The 26,146-nt window shown below is 36.9% G+C and overlaps 2 long non-coding RNA genes across 2 annotated transcripts in view; one reads left to right on the top strand and one right to left on the bottom strand.

Moving 5' to 3' along the window:
- Window positions 1–7,254, bottom strand: part of LOC141393998 (uncharacterized) — a 120,752-nt gene extending 113,498 nt beyond the window's left edge. Inside the window, exon 1 of the long non-coding RNA XR_012410230.1 lies at window positions 7,161–7,254. This is a non-coding gene — a long non-coding RNA (uncharacterized lncRNA). The remainder of the gene's footprint in view (window positions 1–7,160) is intronic.
- The window catches only part of LOC141394002 (uncharacterized), a 412,830-nt gene that overhangs the window by 355,807 nt on the left and 30,877 nt on the right, over window positions 1–26,146 (top strand). The window lies entirely within an intron of this gene.

Here is a 26,146-nt window from a genome sequence, read left to right as displayed (position 1 = left end):
ACATAAACAAACCCCAACACAAGCACAGAGACATACATAAATATAAATTTACGTTCACATATGTATATATGTATGTATATTGCATGTTTTTAGCGTTGAAAAACATATTCATATGTCGTCCTGTTCCGTTCGTTCGCTTTTTCAGCAGCAGCCATTCGTCCTTAGGAGGTTATAAAATATTTGTGTTTTTGTGAATAGCGAAATCAAAACAAAACCGTGTAAAAAACAATGTTCAGCAAAAAAACATAACGGCAAAAAATACAGAAATTAGCGAAGGACGTTTTAAAGTTTAACCTTGTAACCCTTTTTTCAAAATCCTCATTCCATCGCCGCTTTTCCCATTCATACTTTTGCTTACATATGCCGGCGGTGGCGTTGATTATTCTGGGTTAATGCCTTAACAATTTTTTTATATGCTTAATAGTACAAAGCAAACGTTGAAAAAAAAATAACAACAACAATATGTTTGAAGACTTATACCCAATCAAGATGAATCTAAGAGTTTTTGTTGTTGATTATTTTCATGCCAGATTATGCATATATACGCTGGTATGGTATTGATACATTAGCATTGACTCTAGAACATTAAAGGCTTCCAAATATTTATTTTTAGTTCTTTGCCTAATTAAGGCGAAGGCCATTTTTAATTTTATTTTTAATTGTTTCTCTTTCGAGTTGAGCTAATATAAACTAAGAGGTGCATTGAAAAATTAGGAGTCTTCGAAGTCCCACACATCCACCAATGATGCTATGTTTCACGGGTGTCCGATCCGATCATCAGGTTTATTAGTTGTTATTTTATTCCAGTTATTTATTTTGTTGAATATATTAAAATCAACCAATATAGAAGAATCAGTCGACTTTGCCTACAGCTCTGTGCCTGATGTACCCAAATGTATTATGAACAGATCCCTACTTTTAAAAATACATATCATTTTCGTAGTGGGCCATAAATATTGGAACATTTTGGGGTCCATATAACAAAAAGTATTGGCTTCCTGTAGCAAACATTATATAATGTTGTAGTAATGATAACAAGTACTACCCGCTACTAAAATTCGAAAATTAAACTAGATTAATCTTAGAACTATATCTAAGTATTTCTTTTCGATAGTTATTGCGCTCAGTCATCAGTCATTGTAGTTGGTCATCGTAGGAATTTTTAGATCTTTTGGTCATTATGTCAGGAAGCAAACAAAACAATATTCGGACAGCTCTTAAACTGCATTTTATACAAAATTGTGAACTTTTCTGATCGAGGCATCCGAAGATTTTGACTGATGTAGACCCTATATGCCTGGAGGAAACTGTAGGATGTGTACAGTTTTAGGTTTTTTATGTGGAAAGGGTATTATAAGTTTGTTTTGGTAAAAATTCATGTAACACCGCGAAATATTCGTCGGAGACCCTCAATGTGGTATACCAATCTTCATATCTCGGCGAGATAAAGCGATTGTGAGATGAGTGTCCATCCGTCCGTGTGTCCGTCTGTCCATTATAAATTTTAATCAAACTCCAGGCCGCAATTTTGGACCGATCGTCACGAAATTTGTTATGAAGGTCGGTTTCACATCAGAGTAGATCGGTATTTTAATTGGTGATGATCGTGAAATATTTAGCGGGTGAAATGGACCAAAAACATAATTTTTATCCGATGTTGTATATGCTCTGTATGCAGATCGCCTCGAAATTTTAGGAAAGGTAAGAGTATATGACAAAGAAGTAGCTTGCAATTTGAGATGGCGATCAGATAATATTTAGAGGGTTAAAAAAATTTTTAGTGTACAGCTTATATCTTTATTCCTGCAAGAGACATTCCGGGAAAGTAAGCTATACTTGGAAGAGGAACGCTTGACCTTTCTATTGATGTCAATAGTGTTGGTGTACATGATAAGATAACAGAGTTACAGCCCTGTTATTTGTTTGTAGTGTAATGATAAACACGCTAGAGGTCGCAATTATAGTTCTATAATGACGAAATTTTGCATGAGGTTTGGATGATGATCTGATATTATTTAGCGGGTGAAATGGACCATTTGTATGAAAAATACAAAAAAAATATATTTTTGGTCTATATATTTTTCCTGGAGGGCATATACCGGCAAAGTAGACTACATATGAAAATAGAACTACTGATCTTCACCCCGATGAAAATTGCAATAAAGTGTCTGCTAGATAACGGGCCTACTGCTTAATATATAATGGGTTATGTGTAGAGAACCACATTTTCCCATTACCAGTTGTTGCATTGTTGCATATTACATGGTGCCCTAACGTTTTAATTGTCCAATTGGATTTTTATACATACATTGCAGCATGAGTCGCTTTGTCACCTTCTTTCAAAACGATTCCCCAGCCAGGCAAAATCAAATTTTAAAACGGTTTTAATACGCGATGAGTTAATACATATATGTACTGGTGTAGGGTATCACATGGTCGGCCCGTCCGTCTATAGCCCTCTCTTACTTGTTTTTTTTATGCTTTTGGTTTATTTTCATAGAAAGTAAAACTTGCCCCCAAAAAATTATTTTTCAAATTTCAAAGCGATTCGCTACATGCCCTTGTCGTGTGGCTGGTTGTACGTAGGAGTGGACCGATATGACCGATCTTTGAACTTAAACTATGTTTGGTGAAAATATTGGCATTATTTTTTCTTTTGGATTTTTATCGCGGTTGAGTCTATACTGACTGAGATAATTACCCAAAAGATGTTTAAACCCTTCGGTCACCAACAATAGCTCTTAAAGTGAGTCCTCGAAACGAAGAAAACCCAGTATGGATTGGTTTTTTAATAAGGGAGGTTCAGGAAGAAGTGGATTGGACAACTTTTTCCTGCACCACCGTCATTAAAAGCCAACCCATACTGGGTTTGGTTCTTTTCATTAAATCGGTTACTGGCTTCGAGAGTTATCGTGCGCAGAATTTAGTGAAATGTTTTGAACTTTTTTGGTGAGGTGCTCGAAAGAGTACACCGATATGGCCCATCTTGCTCTTAGCTTGGATAAAATGTTACGATAACCAAATCGGCTGAGCCGTTCGAGAGTTATCGAGTGCTGAAGTCAGCAAGACAGACGAACGTGTCTAATCATTTATTGACCGTTATAACCAGATCAACAATAACTGTATACATATGTTTATTATAGTTGTTCGCTTCGTGCAGTATTCGATTTATACCCAGAAGTTCAAGGTAGTATTGCTTATTGATCGTACGACATTGCGGCAAAAACTCATGATGCACCACGTTATTGCAGTCCAAGAAAACAGTGCGCAAAACCTACACATTTTACCGAACCTGACATGGTTTCAATGTCATAGCCATACACCCATGATTCGTAACCAGCTATGACCTTTTTAAGGTAATATAGATCGTCGTTGACGATGTACAACAGCTCCTGAGCGATGTCCATTGTTTTTTGCTCAAAATGTAGTCATTTTGGAACAATCTTCGCTGCCGCACATTTCATGCCTAAAATATCCGTAAAAATTGTTTGGCGTGGGTCAAACGATATGCCAACGTATCTTATTTAGTTCGAAATTTGTACATCGTAATATTTATTCCAAACGTACTTAACATCCAAAGATAGATCTACTCTTTCATGTGGCTCCCTTACAAAAGTAACAAAAAAGTGGGCTTAATTTCGGTTAAAACGGGTGTTCTTGTATCATTTATAAACTGTTTACGACATGTAGTCGTTATTGTCTTGACCTCATTGATATATTTTTAATTTGGGAAATCCATAATTTCCGAGATAAAGTTGTCGTAACGTCCCAAAAGATCTAATAAAAATAGTTTTTTGTTTTGTAACAAATTCTGGAGTAATGATTTTATAGCTGATTCCAGTATTCGATTTATACCCAGCAAAAATTTGGTAAGCACATGTCATTACTTTCTGCATTACCAGGTAACATACATACAGTACATATATAACAGTTAACACATAATTAATTACATCCTTAATTACTACTTACTTACTAAGGGCTAGTGTGTCTGACTACAAATCCTAAGTTTGTGTGTTCAAAGCTCACCGTCGGCATTTGAGTTTTTTGTTGACAAAATTGCGAAGAAATGTTAATGTACATGGATGTTTTTAAACAACCTTTACTATTTGTATGGGTGGCCTAGTATATAGTGTGTCTGGCTACAAATCAGAAGTTCGTGTGTTCGACACCAACAGGGAGCGAAATAAAAGAAAAAGGAATAATAAAAAAATTGTGGAGTATTGAATTTTAATATATTTTTTCACCTCAATTGTTCTAAAAATAGAACATATGCTTTTTAGATTATTTTGACTGCCGGTGTGTGGTTAAGTATGTATTTAATCCAGATAAAGCCACTGGTCGCTTAAACGCCACAAAAAATGGTTGCAAAAATTTACGTAAAACTTTGGTTTTTTCAAATAGTTTTGTGGGGTTTTTTACATTTTGTCATAGTATTGTCTGTTATCTGTAATTTCACGCTGATAACGCTTCATTTGACCTACGCATTTCCACGCAATTGGACAAAAACCCAAGCTATTCAAAAAAATCGACTTTTTTGTAATTTTCGATGATAAATTTAATTATGCGATAAAAATTTAATCATAAATGTTAGAATCATATAAAGCCAGGGATTTGTTAGGAATATAGTAAGAGTATTTTGCCAATAAAAAACAAAGGATAAGGATACACCTATATTACCCTCCAAAGTTTTTGGAACTTTTAAAAGAAGGCCGATTGCAGGAAAACTATACGTTTTAGGGAAAAAAAAAATTTTAAAAAATGCTTAAAAAATCTCGAAAATATAATTTTCATAAAAAATTTTAAGTTTTCTCGCAAAAAAACTTCCCGGCGCTAAGTGGGTTAAAAACATATTTAAGGAAGTACTTCCTTCCTATGACATCCCCATGTAAAAATAATGACTTTTGCGGTCAATTAGTAAGTAGTTACAAATGCCAAATTTTACTGAATAAAGTCATTACTTGGAAATGACTTTTTTGCTGGGTAGGTAAAACGTTCACGTTTAATCCATGTCATTGCTTTGCCTCACGAATTGGTTTGAAATTGCTGTCTGCTAAAATCTTAAAAAATTCACGCCTAATAACCTTTTTGGTGGCTGCTTTAAATGTAAAAAATGCTCTCGTTATGGCCTCTTTGGTGGCTGCTAAAATTTTAATTAAAAGCTCATAAAAATCTTAAAAAACCCCAAACCTTGTAGCATATTTGGTGGCTTCTAAAAATCTTAAAAAATCCACGACTTATGGCCTCTTTGGTGGCTGTTAAAAATCTTAAAAAAATCCATGCCTTTTGGCTTCTTGGTTAAGGTAACTACACCCATTTTAAAAAATTTGTCGTTTTTATACCCTCCACCATAAACTCGAAATAATCAGCGTTGACCCCACAAACTATATATATTCTTGATCAGCGTGCAATATAGTCATATCCGTCCGTCTGTGGAAATCACTCTAGCATCCGAACGGTTTGAAATAGGTGGATGAAATTTTGGTAAAATATATTATGTGTATGTAGGACTTTTGGTATTGAAAGCGGGCCATGTAGGTCCACGTTTTCGTATAGCCCCATATAAAGTGACGCGTCGTCGTTTTAAGGAATTTTTAAAGTATTTGTCCCATTTTACCACCGAATCCGTGTTAATTAGGTATTTTGTGCTTCCAGAGGCTAAAAAATATGTCTACCAAAGTTCGTTTATATAGGTCCACGTTTTGGTATAGCCCCCATATAACGCCCATATATAGTACGCGTCACTTTAACATATTTTGAATGTATTAGTCCCATTTGACCACGGAATAGGTTGTAACTTTGTATTTTGTGTTTCCAGGGGCTAAGAAACATTTCTACCATAAAATGTTTATATAGGTCCACTTTTTGATACAGCCCCTATAGAACGATATCTCCAGATTTTCGGTATTTTGAAGGTTTTAGCCTCATTATCACAGCGAAATGGATGAAATTAGGTATTAAGTCTTCATTGGGGGTATAAAACTTTCCACCTGAAATTTGTCGGTATAGGTCCACGTCTTCCTATAGCCCCCATAGAACGATACCTCATGATTTTCTATATTTTGAAAGTTGTGACCTCAACATCCCACCGAAGTGACTGAAATTTGGTAGTTAGTCTTCTTTAAGGGTATACAACTTTCCACCTGAATTTTTCGCCGCCGTCATATGGCCCCCATAGGAGGATATCTCCCAATTATCGGTATTTTTGGAATTCACTTCAATACAGTGGTGGAGGGTATAAACAGTTCAGCGCGGCCGAACTTAACGCTTTTCTTATTTGTAAAATTTTAAAAACAACAAAACTGAGATTAACCTGCATTACCTTACAATAATAAGGCAAGAAAACTGCCAAAGTGATTTAAAAAAAATCAAAAACAAGTATTTTGTTCCATTAGTCATTTTAATTTGTTTTTTTTTTTAAGTCAAATCAATAAACTTACAACAGAAGACCGTCCTCCAATCTGTGATTTGAGAAAATCTGGGACCGGGTCTTAGGTCTACCTACAAGTTTAAAATATATCAAATCACGTTCCAAACTAGCCAACCAATTTCTTTTCTAAATGCGGCAACCATAGCACAGTGATTCAGAATAGTTTTTTATTATCCAAAATTATTGTAACCTTTGGAGGGAATAGGGATATTTTAATAGTTTTCAAAATATCGTTTCCAACCAAAAATTTTAGATACCAAAATTTGGAATTTTCACAGTCTGCTAAGATAACCTCACAGTAGATTCTACTTCATATATTCAAATGTTGAAGTTACCGCTCCTTGATTTGGTCTCATGACGTCAGTAGGCAGTAGCGTGAAGCATATGCTGCTACTCTTGGCAGACGATGTAAATCAGTCAATACATATACATTTGAAGGAGATTAAGTATTTATGAACACGAAGTGTAGGTGTTTAATTTCAACCAGACTATATAACACATACATCTTTCAATATTTATTATCTTACATTAATCTCAGAATGTTTAAAATCATCATTGGAGTGTTACATCATGAGTTAAATCATGTCAATATTCACATAAATTTGTTATATAATTTGTAACATATTATTTTAAATTTCTACTACATTTACAAATTTGTCATATCATAATATTGCACATGATCACGTAACCAATACTTGTAAAATGTTTTCATCAATATGCACTTTCCACTTACATATTTTTATTAATTTCAAAACACCGGAACTTGTTTTTCTATCGAAATGCGCTTAGCTGTAGCCTTTTACGTTGAAATGTTAACCCGATCGCGTATTTTTTCTAACTAAATGCATGTGCAAAATCGTTTCGATTTTTTGCCCAAGATTTTTTGTTGTCTATGATCATTAGGTGACCAGTTTTTTCATTATAAAACTGGAAATGGTATTCATTCTTAACCTTTTGTTGTCACACAGCGGAGTCAGCAGAGTAGACAACAATAGATCAAATAAAGTTTGAGGTACATTTATCTACTTTGCTTATGATGATCAAAATAGAGATCATGATTAAGTTATGGAACATCATAATAACGTTATGAAACATCATTACGAAGAGCATCGTTATGAAGATGCACAAGATCATTATTCGCATAAAATCGCGTTATCGTATCGTAATTTAATCCTTCTGAGTTAAGGGTTGCAGATCAACATCAGATTTAACCCTATTTACCCCTATGTGTGTGTTTGTGGCAGTGGAAATGTTAATCTCTAACAAATATTTATCTATGCTTGATTTCTAGTATTTTTTTTTTTTTTTTTTTTTTTGAATTGTGTGATTCCTAGTCTTTGGAGTGTCCTTAATGCCATAGAAAAAGGGTGATTTTTTCTTAAGAAAAATATCTTTAATTTTTTGAGACTGTTTCCTAGAAAAAAAGTTGTTTCTTGGGAACCAAAAGTTGTTTTACTTGTTCTGTGGTTTAAGCATTGTAACCTAAAGAATTAGACAAATATTAGAAAAAAATAATGAAAAAAGACGTGTGAAATTGTATGCTTGATATGTGATTAACAGAAGTAAGGATACCCCTACATTAATTTGTTGTAAAACTCAAAATTGTAGCACAATCACAAGTAAATGGTATTTATTTCCTGTGCACGAAAAATCAGTTTATCATCTTCTTCTCTTGGCCAATCTGAAGACACAGGAAAACTTGAAATGACAGTCTAATATTTACAGGGTTACGTTTTACATTTGTGTTGTGTTTTTTTATTGCTTGGTCTGAAAATCAATATTTTCCTAAAAGGTTACAGGATCAAATTACACGGTTAAGTGTCTTAAATCATACAAATAAACAAAAAGAGTTATGATCCCTTCCCCTATAACATTTCACAAGGAAAGGTCATCAAAGTCCCAAGTGGTAAAACAAAATGACTTGTGAATGACACGTTCCCTTTTGGGATAGCGAAAACAAAAGGGGAAACAAATAGGTGTATAAACCGGAATGTTAAAAGACAACGCTTTAACAACCTTTTTATGGGTTGAATATGTTAACGTTGTTGTTGCTATAATTTGGTTTCTCTATATTTAAATTGAAACTAATGATACATAAACGGGCTGAATTCAGAAGAACAAAACAAATGTACCTGTCTCTTATGGGCTTAAATGTAGCGTGTTGTCCTGGTTTCGGTGACAGGTATGGTCTCATCAATTTTCCTTAATATTATTTTTCTGGAATGGAGGAGGATGAGCAGACATCCCCTTCTGAATGTTGCACAGCCTGCGTGAATGTCATTCAAACCTGCTAGATAGGCGTGTTGGTTCCGCAACTCTTCTTTTATCTTTGGATATCTTTTAGGCTATAAAGATCTTTCTGAATTGCCAGAGTAAAAGAGACCTTTCAAAAAGGGTGGAAGAAGCTATTTGAAATGCTGTGGCAGAGATGATCATGGTGTTTATACCCCAATAGATGTTAGTTTAGTTAGTAAGCTGCACTATTCCTTATGATCAAAAGGCTTGTTGATCTAAGAACCCTAGCTTGTATCTCATTTCCTTAGCTGGACCAATACAGAACATTTGTTCCATAGACCGAACTAAGCAAAGATCTCCAATTCTCTCTGTTTAGTGCTTCGCTTTCTGGAATACCGCACCTTGTCATCTCTTCATCCACTTGTTTGCGCCATCTATCCTTTGGCCTGTCAATTATGCGTGCACAGCCACATGGCTCGAATTTATACGCCTTTTTAGCGGGTTCATCATCGCTCATTCTTATTATATGGCCTAGCCAACGCAATCGCTGCATCTCGATACGTTTAACTATATTGATGTCGTTATATAGCAGATACAGCTCGAGGTTCATACGACGTCGATATTCACCGTCAACGCAGATTAGTCCGTAGATCTTTCGAACAATTTTTTTCTCAAACACGCCAAGCACTGGCGTATCTGCTTGCGCAAGTACTCAGGCTTCGGAACCATGCATCAGCACGGGTAGTATCAGTTTTTGTAAAGCGTTATTTTTGTTTGACGAGTTGTGGCTTTATTTTTAGAGCGCTTACTTAAGCCAAAGTAGCATCTGTTGGCCAATACAATTCTTCTTTTTATTTCACAACTGATATCGTTTGTTGTGTTTACGGCGGTGCCGAGGTATATGAAGTCTTTTACTACCTCAAAATTATAGGAACCAACTTCAACAGTTGGTCCGATCTCAATGGACGCATTGAGCGTCGACACCATCAACTTGGTCTTCTCACCGTTTACCGCCAGACCCACTTTAGCAAATTCTCCTTCGACCTTCATAAAGATATCGGTTTCTTCCTATACTGATCGTCCCATGATGTCTATATCATCAGCATGAGCAAGTAACATGTGGCTATTGGTGTAGATTGTGCCACTTCTTTTGACGTTTGCCTCTCGTATAACCTTTTCTAGCAGGACGTTGAACCTGTAGGCAATACGGAGGAGACTTGTTCCCCTGTAGTAAGAGCATTATCTTCTTTCTTGTAGACTATGCTCAGGTTCCAATCACCGTGTTCGCGTTCTACCTGCCAGATGGTGCCAACTAGCTGATGCATACACCTTTTCAGCGTGTCGCCCCCGGTTTTAAACAGTTCGGCTGGTAGGCCATCAGCTCCTGCTGCCTTATTATTCTTCAGTCGGTTTATTGCTGTCTTTACCTCATCTTGGCCGGTTGGTATGCATTCAATACCATCTTCTGGCATTGGATCTGTGGTATCTTCGTCGACTTCGCTACTATTTGGATACCAACAGTTTGTACAAATGCTCTTTCCATATCCTTAGCACACTATCTGTATCAGTTACCAGATTACCTTGCTGGTCTCTACAGGAGGAGGTGCCAGTTCCAAAGTCATCAGTTTGATGTTTCCCTCTTTGGTAGAATTTTCGGAATTCATTCTCCTGTACTTTTCGATTTGTTCACACTCCCGCTTTTCCATATCTCTCTTTTTCCTGCGGAAAAGACGTTTCTCCTCTCTCCCTTTCTCCCGATACTTCTCTAGTGCGCTACGCGTTGCTACTGATTGTAAAGTAGCCCTATATGCCGCATTTTTCTCTTCGGTAGCAGCACGACACTCCTGGTCATACTATGAATTCCTTGGTGGAGGTCTCGGGTATCCAAGTACTGATTTTGCGGCTGTTTGCATGGAGTGGGCAATGTTTTGCCATTGTCCTGATATGTTTTCGGGACGAGGAGTGCTTTGATTAAGCAGTTAGGTGGAATATGCTGTGGCTATCTGTTGTGATTGCAGCATACCGATGTCCAACTTCCGTGTTGTGTCTGTTCACTCTTTGTTTGCTACGTTTAATCTGGTACGTACCTTGGCTGCAACAAGGTAGTGGTCCGAATCAATGTTTGCGCCTCGGAACGATCGTGCATCCAACACGCTTGATGCAAGTCTTCCATCTATCACAACGTGATCAATTTGATTTCTTGTTCTTTGATCTGGCGACAGCCAGGTGCCCTTATGAATATCGAGATGCTTAAATCTGGTACTGCTAACTACCATGTTTCTTGCAGCTGCAAAGCCTATCAGCCTCATACCATTGTCAGATGTTTCACTGTGGAGACTGAATTTCCCGACTGTTGGGCCAAAGATATTCTCCTTTCCAATTTTGGTATTAAAATCGCCTAGTATAATCTTAATGTAATGGGCAGGGCAACGGTCATAAGTTTCTTCTAAGCGCTCGTAAAATATATTTTTGGTCTGTTCGTCCTTGCTTTCAGTGGGAGCACGAGCGCGAAAAAAGCCGATGTTGAAGAATTTTGCTTTTAATCGAATTGCAGCGAGTCTTTCATTCACTGGGGTGGAGCTGGAGACCAGATGTTTTTACCTCCGACCAACTACAAATCCGCAACCAATCTCATGCTTTGTGTCATGGCAGCTATAATACAGTGCGTCACCTTTAGGTATTGTTGTGACGTCTTTCCCGTTCTTTCCTTGTACTTTTCAAGTACATCTGCCAATGCGTAAACTGCACTTTCTCTATAAAGACGTTCCAGGTGCAGATTCGCAGATCATGGTCCTTAAAACGTTTGCGGGGTTCGTCAACTTTAGAGGGATTTGTTTTTCTTTTCTTTCGTTTTTTTTCATAGTAGGCTGTTTTTTCTAGGGGATGGTTACTAACCCGACGCCCAAACACAAGTTTTTAACGTTCTTATGGGTGAACGCGAGGCACATGTTAGCTCACTACATTTAACTGGTGTTAAAGGCAGTTCCACAGGTGACATCACGGGTATGTCAGTGTCCACTTGAGATGAAAGAGGGACCCAGATAAATCCTGGGCTTTGCCATGTTAATGCCGGTCAGGACCGTTCCTTGGTATCTTCCATCCCCTACGTCACCCCCTCCCCTAACTTGTAGCAGTGAGGCTAAAACCTTCAAAATACCGAAAATCGGGAGGTACCGTTCTATGGGACTATATCAAATCGTGAACCGATACCAAACATCCTAGGAGTAATATAAACTTCTATGACTTCGATGTGTGGAGTTTATAAAAAGATCACTCCACGCATTCGAAAATCGAAATTCACAATTTTAGGATAGAGCTTTGTGATTTGTTGTAGAAGTTTCTATTAATCCTAGGATGTTTGGTATCGATACACGTTTTTATATAGATCGGTACCTCGCGATTTTTGATATTTTGAAGGTTTTAGCCCCATTATAACACCGAAATGGCTGAAATTTGGAATTTAGTCTTCGTTGGGGTAAAAACTTTCCAACTGAAATAGGTCCATGTCATCATATAGTCCCCATAGAACGGTAACTCCCGATTTTCGGTAATTTGAAAGATTCATATAGCGCCCATAGAACTGCACCTCCTGGTTTTCGGAATTTTGAAGGATGTGGTCCCACCGAAATAGCTGAAAATTTATATTTAGTCTTCGTTGGGGGTATAAAACTTTCCACCTGAAATTTGTCTATATAGGTGCTCAAGTTCTCATAGCCCCCATAGAACGATACCTCCGGAATTTCGGTATGTATTTGGAAGATTGTGGCCTCAAAATCCCACCGAAACCGAAAAATATCGGAACCTTCCGATTTTTGGGGTTTTGAAAGTTGTAGCCACCGAAATAACTGAAATTTGGTACTTAATCTTTGCTAAAGGTGCATGGTATAAAACCTCCCTCGCAAAAAATCAGACGGTATATTCACCTTTTTGTAGTTTTTTCTTAGAGGTTTTAGTCACGTTTTTCTACCGAATCGGTCGTTAATTGGATTTTTGTGTTCCCAGAAAATAGAAAACTTACTCGCAAACAAACTGTCCATATATATCTAGGTTTAAGTCTAGCTGGGTATTACCCAATTTTATGTATTTCGAGAGTTTTTTTTGTCAAATTTTAGAACCGAGATTGTTGTAATTTCGGAAAATTGTAAATATTGATCCATGTTTTGTAAAAAACTACCATGACGACCCATATGAGCTCTTTTGAAGGGAGTATTATCTGTTGGGATATACTACTGCTTCTGCAATAAGAAGAAGTGCTTGTTCTTATTCACTGGCTGGCTTCTTCTAGACATATTTTTTAGTTCTTAAAAATCATTCCTTACGTGACAGAGATTATCTTGCCGTTAGTTCTCGAGTATAGATTAATTTGACAGTAGTAAAGCTGCTGCATAATGGTGAACGCTTAATAAATTTGTGTCAAACATTTAGCATGGTCATTGGTGGGTCCATTTTTCCCCACAAAGAAATACACAAATATACCTGCACATCCCCCAATAGTAATATCAAGAACCAAATTGACCACATATGTATTCATCAGCGTTGGCGAAGCTCACTTATGGATGTGCGCACAAAAAGAGGTGCAGATATTGACAGCGATCATGAGCGGATCGTAGCCACAATTAAAATAAAATTGAAAAAGAATTATAGAGACGCAAACATCCGGCGGCAAAGGAAACATATCGACGTTAGCAAGCTCAAAAATGAGGATAGAAGAAAAGAAGTAGGCGACCGCATAAGGGAGAAATTGGTAGTGAGCAATAATCAGAACTGGGAAGATGTATGCAGCGAATTCAGAGACATCGCAGAAAAAACAATAGGATACCGAAGGAATACTGAGAGGAAGGTGTGGATCACAGATGACACATGGAACCTTATAGAGAGGAGAAACCAACTTAAACAATATATGTTAAACGATCCACGACAAAGTATAATGTACAAAGATACAGCCAAGGCTGTTAAACGAGCCGCTAGAAATGATAAAAGACGTTACCTAGAATCGATTGCAATCGACGCAAAGAGTGCGGCTGGCGCGAACAACATGCGCAAACTTTTTGAGATAGTCGGAAAATTAACAAACTGTAAACTTAAAAGCAATAGAGGAATTAATGATGAAAACGGAGAACTAATAACTGACACGGAAAAGCAAACCACATATGGAAACGGCACTTCGAACAAATTAGCAGCACAGATGACAACGCCGACGAAATTCAACACATTAGAAATGAAAATACACATAATATCAAAGAGGAACCCCCATCAATGGAAGAAATTATTAATGCTGTAACGGCCCTGAAAAGAAACAAATCGCCTTGGAGAAGATGGTTTACCAGCGGAGCTATTGCAAGTAGATCCCACAGCATCTGCATCCATTATTCACCCCTTTTTATTGGAGATGTGGCACAGAGAACGGCTGTCGATAGAATGGACTAGAGGAGCTATAATTAAACTGCCCAAAAAAGGTGATCTGACAGACTGTAATAATTGGAGAGGCATTACACTCCTAAATACAATATATAAAATAACCGCTGTAATAATAAATAAAAGACTACACGGCATTGAGCAATCTTTACGGAATGAACAGGCTGGATTCAGACCACACCGCAGCTGTGTCGACTAATCAAACACCCTGCGGATAATAATCGAACAGTCGGTCGAATGGCGCTCACCTCTATACTTGTGCTTCGTTGATTTCAAAAAAGCATTCGACACGATCAAACGTAGTGCAATATGGAAAGCACTGGGAGATAAAGGAGTACCTATAAAGATAATAAAGATCATAAAAGCGATGTACGACAACACCACTTTACAGGTTTGCCATGACGGTTTGTATAGTGACGCATTTAAAACCAATAGTGGAGTAAAACAAGGCTGTCCTCTCTCCCCTCTACTGTTCGCAGTTACCCTCGACAGCATAATGTCCGAAATCTGCAAAAAGAAAAGAGGAATCGTGTGGGGTCTCCAGCAACAGCTCGAGGATCTAGACTTTGCAGACGATATATGCCTCATATCACATAAGCACCGAGACATGCAAAACAAATTAAACGACTTGGTACTACTTGCTAAGAATAGTGGACTGCATATTAATATCCAAAAAACAAAAGCGATGAGGATAAACAATCAAAATAACAACATACTATATGTAGAAAGCAAAGAAGTAGAATACGTAAATAGCTTCTGCTACCTTGGATGTATTATGTCTGTAAACGGAGGAACGGAGGAAGACGTCAAATACAAGCTAGCTAAAGCCCGAGCGACTTTTGGACGACTAAACAAGATTTGGAGATCGCCGCAAATCACACTGCATACAAAACTGCGGTTATTCAATGCATGTGTGAAAACAACACTTTTATATGGAAGCGAGACATGGTTAATAAACGATTCCACTATAAAAGCAATTCAAACCCAAATTAATAAGTTCTTGCGCATTATATGTCGAGTCTTCTGGCCTAACACTATTACAAATGCAGACTTATGGCAAAAAACAAACGAAGAGCCTATTGTCAAACAGATAACCAGGAAAAAATGGAGATGGATAGGTCACACTCTTCGGAAAACTCCAGCCAGCATACGCCCTTGAATGGAACCCCCAAGGAAGCAGAAGACGTGGCCGTCCAAGAAATACCTGGCGCCGTACAACCATAGCAGATGTCGGTAGAATTAACATTTCATGGGAAGAAATAAAATCACTATGTCATGATAAATCAAATTATAACATTATTGTAGAAACCCTATGTTCCACATTGAAATAAATAAAGGAAAAAAAAAACTGCTGCATACCCTGTGGTTTTAGGCTATGGCCCAATATGAATTAGAGCGATTACACCATGCTGATCATGATGAGGTTAGCACCGTACCGTCTTCTCAATATCAATCTTTGGATATCTCGTTTTAGGTCATGAAGACTATTCCTCGCGCTTCTAAAGTCTGTGGGAGCTATACTCATGGGGTAGAATTGTCAACGGTGTAAAAATAATATTTAACGTACGACATTTTCTGAGTATTTAAGCCATTAGAAACTTCTCTACAAGTGGTGTCGTAGAACACGCCGTTCAGACTCTGCCATAAGAAGTAGGTCCCATATCATTGACCTAATATGAATCGGCGTGTAATCCCTTTCGGGGATGTTTGTAGAAACACATGTATGTATGATGAATGTGTAGTAGGTCCACTATGAATTAAATAACCTAGACCATGCTTGTCTTAGCTGTACCGGCGACGTTTTTCTTGGTGGCTGCCGTACCTCTAATTCTGTTCATATTGCTGTTCGATCTAGAAACCGAAGTTGGACCTATTGAATGATGAAGGTATTTTCCGACGTGTCTATTTCGAGAAAGCCTGCCCGAAAGATTTTCGACAGTGATCTAGTATATACTTTATCAACAACATCTTGCTATCCTTATGTAACGGAAAGATTTTGTTTTCCTTGGGATGATGGGCCACATATGTCATGAAGAATTAGATGTAGCAGTCCACAGGTTAACATTCTGCCTCATAACTCACCACTTAACGGACTATGGCTTTGCATGAAGTGTAGAAGGTTTCTTTGTCTGCACATCATGGGGTACCAACCAGCGACTTGAGGACCTTGTTTCTAGTTCTGGTCGCAAATAGCAATAATATTAAACATATTCATACCAGTTTGTTCCGTGTTTACTCAACGCTTTGTAAGAGTTTGCGTTTTTAAGGTCCCTGTAACATTGCCCAACGTTAATGATACTTAATCGGCTATAATAGGACATAGCACACTCGTCGTATACTTGTCCTTCTCGATTTGTTCTATGAACTATATATTGATATAACCAGGGTTTAAAATGCTAACGCCATATTAGCAAAAGCACCGAATATTTGCAGCTTTGCCTGCTAAATATTTCTTCGAAATATGTTTAGCAACAATGAACAACGGCAACATGTAGCAACAAATTTCTCAAAAATATTGCTAGCGATGCTGGTGCTATTTGATACTGTTGCTTTAATAAAAAAGCATCAGACACACATACTCATATTTTGCAGCGCACATGATCAACACATATCAGAAAAGAGAATAAGCAACAAAGTTTCAACGGCTTAGCCATGTTTTCAGCAGACAATTGTTTTTGAGATCAGGGTTACCAGTGCAATGCATTAAAAATCACGATATAATTAATTCCACTTTCTCGTTCAAAGGACATGTGAATTTTTGGTGAAGCCGTTCAAAATATATTTTTTTATTTATTTTTAAACAATAATAATTAGTATTCTTTAGGTTCTACCATATGATGGGAGCATTTTGACATTAAATGACATCTTTTTTATTACTGCGTTGGCAACTCTATTGAGAAAAAACACCCCCTCTGGCTAATTCGCTGCGACGAATGGTCAGCCGACTGCTAAATATGTAGCGTGGTTGTCGATTATGCCTAACGAAAAAAAGATTAGGCGTAAAAACGAAATAAGCAAAAATGTACAAAAATAAATATGCGTTCGGTTGCTTATTTAGCCGTGTGTGTGAATATTGTGTAGCAGTTGAAGTGTACAGCTAATGCTAATGTTTTTAGATGCTGGCTTTTAAACTCTGGATATAACACGTCCACCTCAGATGTATCACTGGCCGATCTCTCTTTCGCGAAGATTCGAATGTGACTTCTGCACCAAATGTTGAGGTGCTGACTCACTTCAACTCTAGGATCATCAGGCTTCAGTCCCATCGTAACTGCTAAAAATTTTAAACTTATTTAGAGAATTTGACAGGTCGGTTTATAGCCGTAAATTCCACCTGAATCCGAGTTTTTAACTCTCTGAATGTTTTCCAACCATTTTTCAGGGAAAAACGGCGATCAGGGGTTATAAATCGACTTTTCTGTTTACGGAGGTGATAATAAAAAGTTAACTTGACCTTAGAGGAAGGCTCTAAGGTCACGTCAATTATCGGAGCTGGCACCGCAGTGGTGTTGTGTGAAGCTATGTTTCAATAGTCCTCGTCCACCGAGCAGAATGATATAGAGCGCTGGTTATTCTGTTCTCTATGATTCCACACATCTGCCGCATGTACACATTCAGCACCATGACAGTTTCACATTTGACTGCCACCCCCATAGATAGACTATACGGGCATAATGGGGGAAAAGAAAAGGAAATTACTCACTTCCACATCTTAGTAGAGCTTTCCGCAAAACGTAGTAAGCATTGATGCAAGCTGCAGATGGTTTTTAGTCTGGTTTCTTGGATCGCGGCAACCATGATTTTTCTCCGTTGAAATTGAATTGCGATAATATGGCGTTTCCCCGTGTTAAAAGTGTGGTGTTAACTATGCCTCGTTATCTGGAGACACGTTAAGTTGGAGACACAATAAGGACGTTTCCGCGTAGAGAGCTACATCAGTTGTGTTCCTTTACGTACCTGAGGTTACCATTTGTTACCATTTTTAACCTGTAAAGCGTTCCTTAACCCCAAAAAGTGGTAAAACTGGCAGCAATTTTTAAGAGAGTGAGAGAGGAGAGAGCAAAAATGCCTTTCTCTTCTACCGCAGGTTACCAGACAAATTTCTTCAGGTAAAAAATGGTAGAACTGATTTTTCGACATTTGTTGACAATGAAGAAAAAAATAACAAAAACAGAAGAACAAATCGAGCGCTGACAAAACAAAATTAAAAACTGTGAAATAAAAGAAGAAAATTGAATTTTTATGTTTGTTTTTGACATTGCTACCAGATCTACCATTTTATCGTTCCTTTACTTTTCTGGTAAAACTGTTGATGAGAGAACAATTTTGACAGTTTTCTCTTTTACCACTTTTACCATTAAAAAAGTAAAGGAACAAAGCTATATTGGTTCTTATTATAGAAATGATGGATTGGTTCAAGCAAGAACATCCTCGAACCCGCTATATTACATTTCACCGTAGGTGATCAATGCGGGATGCGGATATGGCTAACTGTTCCGGGGGTTTTCTCTATCCGATCTGACTCAAAACTCAGAGCTCGGCATTAATGTTGAAAAATATAAAAGTACATAATATAATATTATTGAGGTAGCAAACCCTCATCGAGGATAATACAACATCATCCTACCTGTGAATTGCCATCATCCTTCAGCTACAAAGAATTCTCCTCTGTGTTATTTCCAAATAACTCAATTATATTGTTGAAAGTAAATTTAACAAAATTCCAAATTTAGCATTTCCAATTAATTCATTAAAAACACTCAGAAAATACAAAATTCAAATTAAAATCCTTCATGTATTGTGCCAAAATTGTTGTTGCTTAATTATGCAACACACAAGTTAGCAAACTCTCTGAACCGAAACGAAACCAAACGAACATGGCAACCAATTTTAGTCAGACCTCAATATCCCAGACACACAATGGAACCTATTCAACATATCTCTCCTTGAAATGCCCCTAAGGTGGGATAAAACTATATCTACTTCTAGAAGAGGATAAACACTCCTCTGTGCCAATGGGATGGTGTGTGTGTGTGAGCAAATGCGTGTATGTTAGCCAAATAACACACATGCACACACGGTCTACCCACAGGGAGTAATCTGCCATTTGCTTTGTTTCACAGAGAACTTTTGTTTTATGCACAAAATTTTGTGGTTTTAATTGTGCGTTCGTCGTTGTGTTGAGGAATAAAACAACACGAAAAATTTTCAAAATTAAAATAACACAACGTTTTAGTTTTACATGGAAAACTTTCGAATGGCACCGGTTGTGCCAATGGAAAATACGTTTTTTTTTTTTTGGATTTTAGTTTTGTAGGTTCTTGGTATTCGTGTTGTTGTATTTTTAATGTTTTTCCAAGTTTGATATCAAAGAAACCACTAACAGCAACACCAACAAAAAAATATTTATGTAGAGTCCTGTAGGTAGATATACTATGTGGAAAGGGGCGGGGAAAGTGGCTCAGCCACGGCAAGTGCAGAATGTGGTATAACCACATTTGTGTTTAGTTTTGCTTGGAATCTAAGATAAATCCCTTTGAAGCTCACTGGTCAGTATAAAAGTTGTAGGTTATATAAAGTTTTCTATTGAGGGTGGCATTGGCATGGGTGAATAAAATACAAGTGCTCGAAATATACGAGGGTCCTTGTTCTTAGTTAGTGCAAAATTCCTAATTTAATAATTGGGCTTAAACTTAAGTGAAGCTAATACTCGCATGCCTCTATAATTCCTCGCAACTAAAATTAAAGAATGATATTTTTATACTTTAAGAGAAAAGAGCAAATTAAAAGTTTTCTGTATTTAATTGTAGAATTGAACTCTTATTTCATAGGATTTTGTCGGAAGTGGTTATTACGATTTAAATTACTAGGAATTTAAGTTAACGAACAATTCCCTCCCAAACCTTCCTAATAAAATACCCACTTAAATGAAGAAGGCAGGATGGGAGTGGTGTATGTTTGCAGTGCAGATTCTCATTTAGTTGCTTAATGCTCCTCTAATATTTGCTTGAATTCCTCGTTTAACAAGCAAACTGACATCCTTTGCTTATGTTACGACAACGTTGGGATACTCTTGTTTGTTTGAAAGGACAATATAAACGCAACTCAGTCATGTATTAGGATCCTTGTTAGGATATAAATGCATACACTGCTTGCTTACACACACTCCCTAGCAAATACTTGCCTGTAAAATAATGACGTGTGTGTATGTGTGTTTGAGCTTTAGGTAATTACTTTGCAATGTCTAAACTATAGCTTATGTACAAAGTGTATTCATTCCACATCCTTCTTCCCTTTACCTCTATCTCACTTGTTTCCATTTTGAACAGTTAATTTAGGAGAAAATTCACTAGCAATTAGTAAAAATTTTCCAAAAATATATATAATTATGCTTAAGGCTAACTACATTCTAGTACTTTTCGTATGAATGAAAGACAAGATACGAAAAAATTCATTCTACGAAAAATTCATTAAAACTTATTATTTTATTATTTAATTAGGAGAAAATTTTTGATTACAACTAAATTTAGCTTATATTGAATTGCAGCTCCAAGAGCGGAATGTTGGTAACTAAATAATGCACATATTAGTCTAGCACAAGCATCAGATTATATTTGAACAAATAGCAATTTAATGCATATTTGTTCCAAAGATTAAAACACCGAAATACCACATCCCAATAAACATTTCAAACAGATAGCATAACACAAGTGGAATGAATGAGATATCTTAGTTTGGTCTATAACAGCCAAAATCATTGAGATTTACGATTCAATACTAAGACAAAATATGTAGCCAAGACAATAGCTAAGCACTCTCTAGTACATCGCAAAGTATTGAAACGCTCCTTCAAGCAGTTTTGGCCTTATGAAAGTGCACATTTTGTTAATTTATCAATACTATCACGAACAATTTGGACATTTACAAAGCCTAACTGCCTAAAGAAGTGTTCCAACGCTTTTGCTATGTATTAGAGACTATTCTCTTGGCTTTTTTTTTGTTATTGGATTGATAATCTGGTTTATTTGATTGATAATCTGGTTTGATAATTTTGGTTTGTTATAGGCCAAAATATCAAAAAACAACGAACATAACAAGTAAGAACGGCGTTAAGTTCGGCTGGGCCGAAATCCACCACGAGTTGTATTGAATTAATATAGAATAACACTGGTCAACAGGACTTTTGTTTCAACCGAAGTTGCAGTTGTTTCTAGATGAAATCGGCGAGTTATTTTCAAATCCGATCCCGGTTTTTCTCCATCAGCTCTTGTTTTTGAGATATAGCTCAAAATCGGTTTTTACGAGTTCAACCCAGACTTTCGTTATTTTCGGATGCAAACAATTATTTTTGTGGGTTTTTCGACATTAATATATTAAGGAGATGTTTTACGCTCGATACAAATGGTTTTTGAAATAGTTATGGTGAGTATATATCAAAAAAGTATAGAAAATATACGACGGACCTTGTAAAAATTGCATATTTTGAGTAGTTTAAGCTGTAATTACGTCATCGGGAGAAGTAATAGGATCTTCATATGGTACTCCGGATATGCTTAGGGTGTCTACTATATAATCCAGTATTCAAATGTATTATATAAAGTTCATAGCCCCCATGATTCGGCCATAACCTAAAAATCGCCATGAAGACTGCTAAAGGGAAATAATTTACCAGTGATATCATTACCACATAAGCCATTTACTTTTCAATGGCAGTCTTCATGATGATTTTTAGGTTATGGTCGAATCATGGGCGGTATGAACTTTATATAATACATTTGAATACTGGATTATATAGTAGACACCCTAAGCATATCCGGAGTACCATATGAAGATCCTATTACTTCTCCCGATGACGTAATATATTATATATTTGAATACAGGACTATATAGTAGACACCCTAAGCATATCCGCATTGCCATATGAAGATCCTATGACTTCCCCCGATGACGTAATTATAGCTTAAAGTACTCAAAATAAGCAATTTTTACTAGGTCCGTCGTATATTTTCTATATTTTTTTGATATATACCCACCATAACTATTTCAAAAACGATTTGTATCGAGTGTACAACATCTCCTTAATATACTAATGTCGAAAACCCACAAAAAAATATTTGTTTGTATCCGAAAATAACGAAAGTCTGGGTTAAACTCGTAAAAACCGATTTTAAGCTATATCTCAAAAACAAGAGCTGATGGAGAAAAACCGGCACCGGATTTGAAAATAACTCGCCAATTTCATCTAGAAACAACTGCAACTTCGTCTGAAACATTCAACTTTTTCAATTTTGTTGAGCAGTGTAATTAGTTTCCTTTCGTACATATATTAAGAAGACTAAAATTCAAATTTCAGAAATTTCGGTAAAACAATGTGGCTAACCTTCAAAATACAGAAATTCGGGAGATACTGTTCTATGGAACTTTCTGGCGGAAAGTTTTTAGACTCAAAGAAGACCAAATACAAATTTCCGATATTTCGGTAAGAGAATGTGGGTAAAACCTAAAAAATACCGAAAATAAAGAGGGAAGTTTCTATGGGGGACATAGGCAGACGTGGACCTATACTGATAATTCTCTTCTGAAATATTTTATAATGACTAAAATACAAATTTTAGTCATTCCGGTGGGATATTGACGTCACCCTCTTCAGAATTGCGAAAATCGGGAGGTACCGTTCTATGGTGGCTATATCGAAACGTGGACCAATATGAATGCATTTAGCTATAACTACAAATTCAAGCTGGAAAGTTTTGTACCCCCAACGAAGACTAAATACCAAATTTCAGCCATTTCGGTGGAATATTGAGGCCACAACCTTCAAAATACCGTTCTTTGGGGGCTATATGAAGGCGTGGACCTGTTGATGTTTTTGATGTTAGATGATAGGGTTGTTAAGCAATCAAATGTGTATCTGAGTGTGGCATTGATCATTTCGCACAGCAAATTTTTGCCAAAAATTCTTTATGTTTCGGTGGTGAATGAAACAACTCGGCAAAGCAAGCCGAAGTACGTTTCAGTAATCGTACGATTTTAGTACGATCGGAATCGTTTTGTTTGTTTGCGTTCACTGAGACTAAAAACCAAATTTCAGCCATTTCGATGTGATAAAAAGCTAAAAACTTCAAAATACCGAAAATCGGGTGGTACCGTTCTATGGGGGCTATATGAAAACGGGGACCTATACCGACAATTATTTGCAGAAATGTTGTATATTCCCATATACCGAATTTCACACACTTCTGAAAAATATACCGAAATACCGAAAATCGGGCGGTACAGTTAGTTCTATGGATCCATACCAAAAAGTAGTACTATACCGACAAGTTCCGACAAGAGTGTTTCATACCACTAACGAAGACTTATTAAAAAATTTTAGCCATTTCTGTGACTAAAACCTTATTAATTTCGAAACTCGGGAGGTACCATTCTATGTGGGCTACATCAATACGTGGACCTGGGGGAATGTTTTGTTTGGTGGAGTGTCTAAAAAGGGTCCAAACTCGATCTAACAACACAAATCCCAACAAGTGAGCAAAGGCTATAGTCGGGACGGCGCCGACTATGTGATACCCTACGCCACTACCCTTGTACATACGCTTTTCGCTGGTAAACATTTATTTTAGGGACCTGTGGAGTGATTACATAAAAATTGACAAATGGGATGCATTACCGACGTTTGCGACATCTCCGTCGTTTGACCACCTACGCCAACCCACTTTGTATCAATATAAATGAGACTTTTTATTCTTCCATTGATGAGCTTTCCTTTTGGAATACCCTACTAGAAGCGGAGATATTCGCATATGAATAAAAGTTTGAATTTTCTCCACATAAGTTTTTTTGGCCATTCATACCCCTGAATATTATCCCAGCGTCAACAAAATCAATAGGCTTCTTCCTCTGTGGGACACACATCAATCCCCAAAATTTCGTGATTATTTAATCAAAATTTCGACCTGTAGCGTGATTACAAAAAAATAGTAAATGGTATGCATTACCGATTTTTGCGATATCACCATTGGTTGTATACCTATGTCAACTTACTTTGCATTTGTAAGGGTAGGATTTTTCTACTTTCATTGTCAGGATTTGATTTTGGAAGTTCCCCAGCCAAAGCTGGGATATTCGTCATTAAAATTAAAATCGCAAAACTGAAAAGTTATGTTAGATTGGCGACTATTGCGATATACACGGTGCTTGACAACCTACTTTACATCGTTGTAAAGGGGATATTTTCTACTTTCATTGTCAGGTTTTGCTTTTGGTATACCCCTCACATATTTGGTATACCCCTTTGGGTGCCACCGTGGTGCAATGGTATGCACACCCGCCTTGCACACATAAAGTCGTGGGTTCGATTCCCCGGCCAGGCAACATCAAAACACTTTTCAACGGTGGCAAAATACCCCTCAGTAATGTTGGCGACATTTGCTGAGTATTTCAGTCATGTAAAACTTCTCTACAAAAGTGGTGTCTTAGACACGCCGTTCGGACTCGGCGATAAACTGTAGTTCCCATATCATTGAGCTAATATGAATCGGGGTGCACTCATTGATATGAGAGAAGTCTCCCTTGTCCCTTATGGGATGTTTGTGGAACAATTATATATATTATATATATACCCCTCACAGAAGCGGAGATATTCGCTTTGAAATAAAACGTTGACTTTGTCCCGAAATATATTTTTGCCCATTTCGACCCCTGAATATTATCTAGCAATCTCCAAAATCAATAGGTTTCTCCCCATCGGGGAGCCCTACAGCCCTCAAAATTTCGTGACGGTTCGATGAAAATTGTGATCTGCATCATTGTAAAGGTGAGATTTTCTACTTTCATAGGCATGATTTGCTTTTGGAAGGCCAGCAGCCAGATCCGTGATACTCGACATTACAATTGAAATTCCGAAAAATGAAAAATTGGGTTGCTGTAGCGGCTATTGCGATACCTCCATTGTTTGACCACCTACACCAGCCTATTTTTCATTATTGTAAAGGTGAAGTTTTACGCTTTCACTTTAACATGCTTTACTTTTCGAATACTCTTAATAGTAGTGGAGATATTCGCATTAGAAAAAACCTTGACCTTGTCTCCACCGCAGTTTTTTGCCCATTTCTACCCCTAAATATGATCCGACCATCAATAAGAATTTTCCAACTTTTCACTTTTGCGATTTTAATTGTAATGTCGAATATCACAGCTTCGGCTGGGAACATTCCAAATGTAAATTCCCTCATTCGAAGACAAGATTATTAGTACTAAATAAGCCCACCAAAATCGTGATCGGTGATCGGTTCATTCGTATTCGAGCTTTAGTGAACAACATCAAACAATTTTTTTTAAAGGGGATAACCAATTAATGAGATTGCCACTGACGAGGATTAATAACCGGTGGGTCAGAAAACGTCATTAGCTGAAACTTTTCCCGACTCAAACAAGAACAAATTAGGGTTCAACCATTTGAACCTTTTTTTACTACACCGCCAATTTTAATATTTGCTTCACAAAACCGATGATCTCAGTACCACCGGCTTCGATAACTGTAAACACAATATGATCACTATTTACTTTCAAACTAAAGTTAATCAACGTTTATTACTTACAATATTCAAATATTTGAGCATAATTTTAGGAAAATAAGGATCCTCATTTAGACAAAACTACGTGTCAACACCCAATTCTTTCAAATTGAAATGTTTTTCTATCAATTCCCATCAATACGTTTGTATTCCTAAGTTTGTTAGTTTTTACACTTTTTGGCCAAGGTCGTGACACAGTGGTCCTTCTTTAATTGCAATGTATGCACTACATGTACAACTCCTTAAAATTATTTGTGTACACTGAAAGAAAAAGCTTCATAATATAAACGAAATCTTACGTTCAATCAATGAAATTTGTCATTGGTTTTGAACCAACGTAGAGCTTCATTGAATAAAGGAAAAAAGTTTCATTGAAGTAAAATAAACGAATTTGTCCATTAAAGCAATGAAGCTTTTCATTAATGCAATGAAACTTCTTCATTGATGCAATGAAACATCTTCATTAGTGCAACGAAACCTCTCCATTAATGCA

Source organism: Musca autumnalis, unplaced genomic scaffold, assembly GCF_047663935.1.
Source record: "Musca autumnalis isolate F117 unplaced genomic scaffold, ASM4766393v1 scaffold_1, whole genome shotgun sequence".
In the NCBI taxonomy this organism is placed as follows: Eukaryota; Metazoa; Arthropoda; class Insecta; order Diptera; family Muscidae; genus Musca; species Musca autumnalis.
Note: the sequence above shows the minus strand (reverse complement) of the source record. Positions and strands in the feature narration are given on the sequence as shown.